The sequence below is a fragment of the Danio rerio genome, chromosome 14, assembly GCF_049306965.1.
Source record: "Danio rerio strain Tuebingen ecotype United States chromosome 14, GRCz12tu, whole genome shotgun sequence".
Classification (NCBI taxonomy): domain Eukaryota; kingdom Metazoa; phylum Chordata; class Actinopteri; order Cypriniformes; family Danionidae; genus Danio; species Danio rerio.
In genome coordinates, this window is record NC_133189.1 from 25,990,211 (window position 1) to 26,000,980 (window position 10,770).

At 33.5% G+C, this 10,770-nt stretch overlaps 3 long non-coding RNA genes across 13 annotated transcripts; 2 read left to right on the forward strand and 1 right to left on the reverse strand.

Annotated features, from left to right (window-relative positions):
* Positions 1–1,536: 1,536 nt before the first annotated feature.
* Positions 1,537–3,275, reverse strand: LOC141377505 (uncharacterized). Of its 4 annotated transcripts, none has more exons than XR_012389720.1 (5): positions 3,194–3,275; positions 2,364–2,380; positions 2,182–2,254; positions 1,970–2,024; positions 1,537–1,675 (listed from the first exon to the last, which is right to left on the reverse strand). It is a non-coding gene; the product is annotated as an uncharacterized lncRNA (long non-coding RNA). The 4 variants fall into 4 exon arrangements; XR_012389718.1 differs by having other exon boundaries at positions 1,552–1,675; positions 1,974–2,024; XR_012389719.1 differs by having other exon boundaries at positions 1,552–1,675; positions 1,974–2,024; positions 2,326–2,380.
* Positions 3,276–3,351: 76 nt separating this feature from the next.
* LOC110439157 (uncharacterized) lies at positions 3,352–5,205 on the forward strand. 8 transcript variants are annotated; one of them, XR_012389714.1, is made up of 6 exons: positions 3,352–3,574; positions 4,172–4,237; positions 4,389–4,437; positions 4,517–4,593; positions 4,756–4,805; positions 5,076–5,205. It is a non-coding gene; the product is annotated as an uncharacterized lncRNA (long non-coding RNA). The 8 variants fall into 8 exon arrangements; XR_012389715.1 differs by having other exon boundaries at positions 4,389–4,405; XR_012389712.1 differs by having other exon boundaries at positions 3,456–3,574; positions 4,169–4,237; positions 4,389–4,443.
* Positions 5,206–5,721: 516 nt separating this feature from the next.
* On the forward strand, positions 5,722–8,671 carry LOC141377504 (uncharacterized). The gene is made up of 6 exons (XR_012389716.1): positions 5,722–6,005; positions 6,327–6,438; positions 7,358–7,484; positions 7,658–7,743; positions 8,070–8,112; positions 8,210–8,671. It is a non-coding gene; the product is annotated as an uncharacterized lncRNA (long non-coding RNA).
* The last annotated feature ends 2,099 nt before the right edge of the window (positions 8,672–10,770 follow it).

The window sequence follows — 10,770 nt, forward strand, 5'->3', positions numbered from 1 at the left end:
ATTTTTTTTATAAAAAGTTCAACAATATGTAAAATGCTGAACCTGTGTAAAAATCGTAACATTTTCTACGTCTTCGTTACTTAATACGTAATAATACAATGTGGCCACTAGAGAGCAGAGAATCGTAATTTATGCCATTAGCGGTCTGTTGAGTCAAACTTTCAAGAGGAAGGGCTTTAAACACCACAGCCATTACACTCTTGTGTCACGATTGGTTAGAAACCACAGGCCGTCACATTTCCTCCAGAGAATCCAAACTGAGCCGACACACGATGGCATTCTGCTTTCCTGGTTAGTGTTGATAAAGGAGAGGGTTAATGAATGTCAGCTCTCGTGCTTCATGTGTGCTGAAGTGGCCAATACACATTGATCTTTGACTCCACTTTTACTGTTACTAAAACACCTGGTATCTTACAGCTTTATCATAGAGTACAGTTCTATTGAAATATTCTAAATATATTTTAAAATGCATTTCTAATTAACAATAAATGTGGATGAACTTATTTATAAAAATGAGATGAAATTATTTTTTAATCAAATACATATACTCCTAAACATTTTTAGTAGGCAATTATATTTTTAAAGTTTTTTTTTTTTTTAAACACAGGAAAAACAGGCAAATATTGCCTAATTGTAGAAACTATATTTGAACACATATTTGTTTTTAAATATTTTTCAAAACTTACAAAAATGGTCAAGAATTAAAGATTTCCAAATATGTACACAGCAAATCCATCAGAGTTAAATTCTCGGTGTTGAAGCAATTCAGAGTAAAGTGTTGACGTTAAAGAGTTAGATTTTGATAAATGAGTATAATAAGAGTTAGAATTGATTTTATTCAGTGCGAAATCAAGGAGTTATCTTTTCAACACTTGGTGGTGTTATTTCCAACATCCGGGAATACATGCAGCCCCAGTCACTGAAGAATTTTCCAGACGCCATCCCAACAAACACATTTACGTTGTAGCGATGTCTGCACAACGTTGTATTTTTTCAAAGGCAACGTTGCCGCTTACGTGCTCGCTACATTGTCACAACGTAGAAATGTAAGACGTGAGAAGGCTAGCAACGTTGTCGTGCGACATTCAGCAACCGCGAGGCGGCGTTCTTACTACTTGTATTAATATTTTTTTGTGGCAGTTTATCATTACTGCCTAGAATACAGGATAAGCAGCAATTCTTTTCCAGTATTGCTTAATGTGAAATATTGTTCATTTATTTTTCCTATTTAATTTAAAAACTGCATGTGTAAACTTTAAAGTGTAAAAATGCCACACAAATGAATATAATCAAACTTTTTATTATATATTTCACAACATTTAATACATACAGTACACATACAGTATCTAATTATAAGCAAACAGTATAAAATAAAGTTTATATATATATATATATATATATATATATATATATATATATATATATATATATATATATATATATATATATATATATATATATAAACTAAAGGGTAAACAAACAAGAAAAGTAAACAAGAAATCATTAAAATGTAAATAAATATATAAATAAATATATAAATTAAAATTCAAACACTGGTCAGTGAAGCTCTGGACTGGAGAATACAGCAGACCGGGGAGCGCAGCTGAAGACCAGTCGTAGTTGTTGGTATGGAGAAAGCAGTCAGAGGAAGAAACAAATTCAACGGATAATCCAGCTTCAGAGATCCACAGCAGACAAAAGTCAAAATAGGCAGTGAACAAGAGAGGACAGATCAGAGCTTGACACAACAGCACTACACAGGAAATGACTATGACTAGCAAGTTATTGAAGTTTCAGACATTTATTGTAATTTCATTACATATAAAATCTCCAGAGTAATTATGTAGCCTACTTTATTTTAATGTTTTAATAATATATCATATACCAAAATTACAAACAATTAAATAAATTTAGAGATACAGGGAAAACAGGTTTGAGTTAACAGAAGTCAGAGTTAGTCTCCGAATACTTACTGTAAATTATGAGAAGAGAAAGAAGAGGTCCTGTAGTTGTGGCGTTGCTCGCTGTTAATGAAATGTTAAACTTAGTGTCATTTCAATAACAGCTGTACAAAATAATAAAGTAATTTTTCATAAGCATGATCTATTTTCCACATTATGGACATGCTGTTTTAGGTAACATAACTACATTTAATAGTAAATAGAATAGTATACTTCTTACCTCATTCAATTCTTCTTTCCATCAGGAATTACAGCAACACTGATCTGAGGTGAATTCAACAGCTGAAAACATTCTGAAAGACAAGTTACATAAGTAATTTGAAAACAACAGTGAGTGATTAAACAATAGTTTCATGCAACTTACGCATAATTAAAATCCAGAAATTATCAATAGAAGATTACCTCCATGTAAAAATAGCCTGTTGAGCAAAGAGAAGAGTGGGTTTTAAATAAAACATCAAAAGACCAATCAAAATAGAAATTTAGACTAGCAGACCTTTTAATTACTATCTATATTAATTAGGCATATGAACCTCAATTTATATACTTTAACTTATAGGGATAGCTCACCCAAAACTGACAATTCTGCCATTTTAGCCTCATTCTTTATTTGTTCCAAACTTATTTAGCTTTTTTTTCTGCTAAACAATAAAGAAGATGTATTAAATAAAGCTGGAAAACTGTAACTATTTAATTCCATAGTGTTTTCCTACCATGAAAGCAAATGCTTACAGTCTTTAATGTTCAACAGAATAAAGAAACTTAAAGGTTTGGAATCACTTATTATTTACAGGGCAAATAATTCGTGAGTACATATCATTTTTGAGTGAACTGTTCCTTTAACGGGACGCAATCTGCACAGAGATGTTTTGTTTTTAAAAGTTATTTTGTGTTTTGTAAAAAGTGGGTCGGCTTGTGTGATGAAGTATCATACTAACTGATCACGATGGATATGGAAAAAACTGAACTTCAAAAACATTATTGTCCATTTGACTAAAGACAAGGCGTAGGTAAATAATCAGGAAATGTTTTATCGAGAGATTTAACATAATGATTTTAATGTTGTTGCCGTCCGTTAACGGAATGCCGAAATGTTACTCGCTCGTAATAACTTCATTACGGCTTTTGTGTGTGTGTAATGTTGGAACAGATTGTTGTCGAAATCATAGGTTTGTTTGAATATTCACGATTTATGTATCTTATTTAGCATGAAGAAATAAAGCAATACTCACGTCTCCTCGGTCGTTGATGAATGAGACGACGGCTTGTTGAAATTTAAACTGATTCAGCTGTGACCAGTAAATGTTGTACAGTGGTCGTCCACGCCACCTAAGCACAACCTAAAGCATGCCCAACAAACACACAACGTTGCCTCAACGTAGCGACCTTCCTACAACGTTGTACCAACCTTGCAAAAAGGTTGAGGATTCTACGTTGTTGCTAAACGTTGTCACAACGATGACATAAGGTTGCCATTTAAACATCACGAGGGCCGCATACTTTAGGTTGTGCTTGGGTGGCGTGGACGACCACTGTACAACATTTACTGGTCACAGCTGAATCAGTTTAAATTTCAACAAGCCGTCGTCTCATTCATCAACGACCGAGGAGACGTGAGTATTGTTTTATTTCTTCTTGCTAAATAAGATACGTAAATCGTGAATATTCAAACAAACCTACGATTTCGACAACAATCTGTTCCAACATTACACACACACAAAAGCCGTAATGAAGTTATTACGAGCGAGTAACATTTCAGCATTCCGTTCACGGACGGCAACAACATTAAAATCATTATGTTAAATCTTTCGATAAAACATTTCCTGATTATTTACCTACGCTTAGTCTTTAGTCAAATGGAAAATAATGTTTTTGAAGTTCAGTTTTTTCCATATCCATAGTGATCAGTCTGATACTTTATCACACGAGCCGATCCACTTTTTACAAAACACACAAAATAACTTTTAAATACAAAACATCTCTGTGCAGTTTGCGTCCCGTTAAAGGAACAGTTCACTCAAAAATGATATGTACTCACGAATTATTTGCCCTGTAAATAATAGCCTAAGTGATTCCAAACCTTTAAGTTTCTTTATTCTGTTGAACATTAAAGACTGTAAGCATTTGCTTTCATAGTAGGAAAACACTATGGAATTAAATAGTTACAGTTTTCCAGCTTTATTTAATACATCTTTTTTATTGTTTAGCAGAAAAAAAGCTAAATAAGTTTGGATCAAATAAAGGATGAGGCTAAATGGCAGAATTGTCAGTTTTGGGTGAGCTATCCCTATAAGTTAAAGTATATAAGTTGATGTTCATATGCCTGATTAATATAGATATTAATAAAAAGGTCTGCTAGTCTAAATTTCTATTTTGATTTATCTTTTGATGTTTTATTTAAAACCCACTCTTTTCTTTGCTCAACAGGCTATTTTCACATGGAGGTAATCTTCTATTGATAATTTCTGGATTTTAAGTATGTGTAAGTTGCATAAAACTCTATTGTTTAACCACTCACTGTTGTTTTCAAATTACTTATGTAACTTGTCTTTCAGAATTTTTTCAGCTGTTGAATTCACCTCAGATCAGTGTTGCTGTAATTCCTGATCTATGGAAAGAATAATTGAATGAGGTAAGAAGTATACTACTCTATTTACTATCATAATAAATGTAGTATCGTTACCTAAAACAGCATGTTCATAATGTGGAAAATAGATCATGCTTATGAAAAATTACTTTATTATTTTGTACAGCTGTTATTGAAATGACACTAATTTTAACATTCCATTTACAGCGAGCAACGCCACAACTATAGGACCTCTTCTTTCTCTTCTCATAATTTAAGTAAGTATTGGGAGACTAACTCTGACTTCTGTTAACTCAAACCTGTTTTCCCTGTATCTCTAAATTCATTTAATTGTATGTAATTTTGGTATATGATATATTAAAGCAATAAAATAAAGTAGGCTACATAATTACTCACTGGAGATTTTATATGTAATGAAATTACAATAAATGTCTGAAACTTCAATAACTTGCTAGTCATAGTTGTTTCCATCTGTCCTCTCTTGTTCACTGCCTATTTTGACTTGTGTCTGCTGTGGATCTCTGAAGCTGGATTATCTGTTGGATTTGTTTCTTCCTCTGACTGCTTTCTCCATACCAACAACTACGACTGGTCTTCAGCTGCGCTCCCCGGTCTGCTGTATTCTCCAGTCCAGAGCTTCACTGCCCAGTGTCTGAATTTTAATTTATATATTTATTTATATGTATATTTACATTTTAATGATTTCTTGTTTGCTTTTCTTGTTTGTTTACCCTTTAGTTTAATTATATATATATATATATATATATATATATATATATATATATATATATATATATATATATATATATATATATATATATATATATATATATATAATCTAAACATATACTCTAAACATATACTGTTTGCTTATAATTAGATGTGTACTGTATGTATTAAATGTTGTGAAATATATAATAAAAAGTTTGATTATATTCATTTGTGTGTTATTTTAAACACTTTAAAGTTTACACATGCAATTGTTAAATTAAATAGGAAAAATAAATGAACAATATTTCATATTAAGCAATACTGGAAAAGAATTGCTGCTTATCCTGTATTCTAGGCAGTATTGATAAACTGCCACAAAAAATATTAATACAAGTAGTAAGAACGCCGCCTCGCGGTTGCTGAATGTCGCACGACAACGTTGCTACAGCCTTCTCACGTCTTACATTTCTACGTTGTGACAATGTAGCGAGCACGTAAGCGGCAACGTTGCCTTTGAAAAAATACAACGTTGTGCAGACATCGCTACAACGTAACTGTGTTTGTTGGGTGCGACCCTCATGATGTTTAAATGGCAACCTTATGACATCGTTGTGACAACCTTTAGAAACAACGTAGAATCCTCAACCTTTTTGCAATGTTGGTACAACGTTGTAGGAAGGTCGCTACGTTGAGGCAACGTTGTGTGTTTGTTGGGATTTTCCATCTGAGGTTTAGAACAGCAACTGGTGAGTCAAACTACCTAAATGTTGGTATTTTACTGACTTTCTTTAAGGAAATACAGTTGTAAACATATTGTTAAGTTAATAACTTTAGAATGGAATGACAATTTTAAACTTTTGCGGTTCATTCATGGTCGTTTGTGTATCTAGCTTAACTGCATTACTATTCACTTCTTTTCAAGAATGTTTTGTATATATGCTTACGCATAAATAGTGCATAAAACATCAAATGTACATGTTCAACACATTTCTGCAACGCTTAATGCCATTTTGGTGCGTTGTTACCCATCTGTAAAATAAAATCGACACTTCTACTTTAATTCGAAGCAAACTAGCGAGGGAATCCCCGGAGCAGCCTAACTTAGCCTACTCTGCCCGGATGCTAACGGCAACACAGGACGGTTTCCATGAGCTTTGGAGAGTTTCTAAAACATATCTGGTGAGTAAATGAACATATGCTTACTTGTAAAAGGCTTCCTGACTAAAACATATGATTGTTTGTTATTCGTGTACGTTAATTTGGTTATTTTAAACACCGCGGCCATTTTAAACTGGTTCATTCGTGGCCGTCCATATTCTGTTAGTCCATAGACTCGCGTGATAACGTACGCTTGAATTATATTACGTTAAGTGTTGACAACCGGAATGTTAACATTAATGTCTTTAAATGACCGCGTTTGCACTTTCTCAGTCATTTAACGTTACAGAAGTCTCCCGGAAGTTGCGGGACTAACGTTAACGTTATCCCGCAAATGCACAGAGACTCCCAGATGCCCAAGTAGATGCCCGCAAATGAATGATAATCTCCCGGAAATCGCGCGTCTCCCGCCCTGTCATTAAACATTTTGCACACCCCTCTCCACCGCATCCCTCCCAGCTCTTCATGTACGTCGCGCGCAACTCATCCCACCGCTCTTCAGGTACTCATCTCTCCCGCTACCTCCCGCAAATCAACTCTGTATCCCCCGAAAATGATTTTCCCAACTCGGGATGTCTGACGTTAGTAAGTTAGGCTATTTCTGTAGTCAGGAACATCTTAGTCAAGCTTTTTCTCCCGCATGATATTGTGCTTAAAACTATAGGCTAAACTTAGCATGTACTGTACACAACATTTCCGTTATATTAAAGACAATTTAGTGCGTTGTAAACAGCCACCAGTCTGTAAAATTAATCAACTGATTCATATTTGAGCAGCCTAATGATGGTACAGGTTTGATTTGTAGATTTATTATCAATAATCAACATCTGAATCAAAAGATATCTGAAAAAGTGTGAGGCATACTTTGTGATGTTCATCTCTCTTTTTTATCTGAAGGTTATGCATATGTGTTAGATACTAATGTGTTGTTTTTTAACAGCCACAGTTCTCTATACAATAACACAAGACCCTGAGACGGTGGCTGATTAGAGACGGATGGTGTATTTCCAGAGTTGGTGAAATGACCAAGCACACCTTCTTGGTCATATGTGGTGATAATAATGAAGGTATGTTTGATAAAGTTCTGTATTTGTTTCACAAGCTGAGAGGGTATTAGAGCATTAAAGAATAACAAATGACATGAAGGTGATAAGTTTTGTATTGTGGGTGAACTGTTATTTAAATAATGTTTTGCTCTTTGCTTTGCACTTTTCCTCTTCTGCTTATCCAAATATTTTAGATTATATTTGGACCTGAAACATCTGCTAGACTCCAGGATAGGTGGCCTCAATACTGGACCTGAAAGGGCCTAACAAGTTGAATCTGGTAAAGAAACACGCACACACACACACACACACACACACACACACACACACACACACACACACACACACGCACACACTTACAGAAAATTTATGAATATTTTTTACACTGTGGCCAATATTTTGGGAAAGTCAGCATCACTAAATGATATAAAAAAAATTTATACTCCTCTAAATTTTGCTCCAAGTGTTGTGTTAAATTCAGGATTCTGGACAGACAGCTGCCTGTTTTTCCAGTTCTAGTCATAGTGGTTAACCTAATTGTTTTTGGAGATCCAACAGTGATGTATGTGTTTTTTCTACTTTTCCATAACCTGTCACCTCAACCAGCTGGGAGAGTCAAGTTGTGGATCATCATGTAGATTTTCAAAAGGTGAGTTTAGATTTCTTGAATGTTTTATTTACTTTAAATGTTCTTTTAAATATATCATAGAATTTGATTGCAATTTGTTTTCAAACATTTTTCTTAGTCATGCTGGAGTCTTGAAGAGTTCTTAGATGAGCTTCACCCTATATCCGTGCATCAGGAACCACCAGACGAGCGATCAGCAGCTACTACATCGTCATGGATAAAAAGGTCATCCTGTGGCTGGGAAGCACTTCATTCACAGGACATGCTTGATGAGATTTCCTAGCTCCAGTTTGTTTTTACACAAGTTTACAGCATTTATACCTTCATTTAAACTGCTCTGTTTGATATGGTGGACCAAGGAAACACCAGAAGTGAAAGATTTGCACGCCAAGTTGTTTAAAATGTAATTTCAGAAGAAAACTATGCATTCAGAAGAAAACTATGAGTGACGCTATATTGAACTTTCAAATTGCTCTGATGAAACATCAAGTTTGGACCAAAGGACTGAAACAGCCTTTTTGAGCACTGGTCATTCATATTTTGTTGATACTGTCTGTACTAATAAAACATTTAAAGCATACTTGACATTGTTGCATTTTAAAAATTGAATGAATTGTTGAAGTGGTGAATGTTTTCAAATAAAATGTTTTTTCTTTTGTAATTTACAGTCTATTTGACCTTTTTACCATATTTACACTCAAGAGAGTTGAATAAAATAACAATATATTACACCAGGCGGTGTTAAATATAGGTACATTTTTTAACTCTGCCCAGAGTTAAAATTAACCCTTACTTCGGTGTCAATGTGCCAACCCTTTTGAAAGTGTTGATTTAACTCTGTATTGAGTGGACCCCATGAGACACTTTCAAAGTGTTGAAATTAACACCCATAGAGTTGTTTTGGGTCCCCATATTTTGCTGTGTATTTAATAAAAAATATATTATTCAATAAAAAGATGATGTATTGACAAGGGATTGTCTAAATTAACTGAATTATTATAAAGTTTCGTGTGAATTCAAGAGAGATGCATACAGGGTGTCCGCAGAGTCTTAAAAAATATTAAAAGTTGATAAATCAATGTAGAGAAATTTAAAAAGTCTTAAATGCTATTTTACAAGGTATTAAGGTATTAATTGTTCTTGTATATACACTGGCATACTTAAATCATACAGAATGAATTTCCATTGATTTGTCAGCTGACTGACTTAAGTCATTTGATTTGTAAGGCTTATTAGGCCTATTTGAAATTTCATTCATTGTGTGTGGAAGGTGCATACCTAAACCAGAAATGCAGCTTTAGAAAACAAAGTTAATTTACATTTACCAAGTGCATTTATTAGAGGTTATTCTAATTGTCTGTCTGGGCATTTTCAGAGGAAAGTAGTTACGGACATGTAATAAATATTGAGCAATCCGACAAAAGGTAAAATAAAAATGGTAATAATAGTACAAAAATAATGTGCAAACTGCTAATATCGCGTAATTTAAAGTAGTTCACTACAAATAATTTTAAATTCATATTTTAAATTTTTTTCAAATTTAATACAATTTTTAAAATCTGGAATTCAAATGGCTACATTTAGCAGAATTAATTCCATTTCACAAATGTTCTGTTGTGCATTATGCTCTTCTATGCATTCTTGTCATTTTGTTGCTATGGTTACCGATAATTTTACACACCTGTTCTTTGTTTTTGTTGATCATCTGTTTTCAGTGTATTTAAACTGTTTTCTCAGTTCCATGTTCTGCATTAACTCTTTATCTGGCATAGGAGCTACTTGATTGACCTAATGTAGGGTTAGTTCAATTCAGTTTAAGTTTATTTGTATAGTGCTTTTCTCAATAATTTTCATTCCAGAGCAGCTTTATAAAAGGTTCAGTTGACTATAGGCTATAACCTGCAATTGTAAAGTATATGGTGTGTATTTAAAACAAAAAAGGTTATCTGTGTGTATTTATTTGGGTCATTCAAAAAGAATATAAAAATCTGTATTTATTCAAAGACACATGATGGAACCTTGGGTAATTAATCAATGTGAAGAGTAGGCTGCTTAACGAGTTTTGTTTAGCAGAAAACAAGTTAGATGTTCAATATTACCCCTTCCAGACACTCGAGTGACATCAACCCGGAAGTTGTGGTATTCTTTTTGAATCACCCTATATAAGTGATCTGATCATTACAGTAAATAAGAACAGTTTGTGTATTGCTTAAGGCTGTCCTCAAAGTCCTGACAAGGTTGGCATCGTCTAGGCTATTTATTCCTGTTAGGGTTGGCATCATCTCTTCAAGGTAAGTTTATCATTAAAACGAAACAAAAATGTTTAATTGAGTGGTTTAAGGAACAATTTAAACAGATTATTTATTTATATTGTTTAATTTTTTTATACTAGTGGAAGTTAAAGAGTCAATATCAACAATTAATGCGAATCTGTCAAATTTGCTTGGTGTCAAAATGCTTCTGTATTCCTCATTATTTCAAGCTCCTTTTTTAAAGCTGGAACTTCATATGCTACTTTGGATGTTTGAATTCACTATTCAGGGTTAATCAATCAATGTAATATTTATCACAAAACCGTAAAATATGTCCCGTCAAAAATGTAGGATACAAAAATGATTTACATTCAGACTCATGCAACAAGTAAAATTCTACATGAATTTACGCTTTACTGTTTGCTGG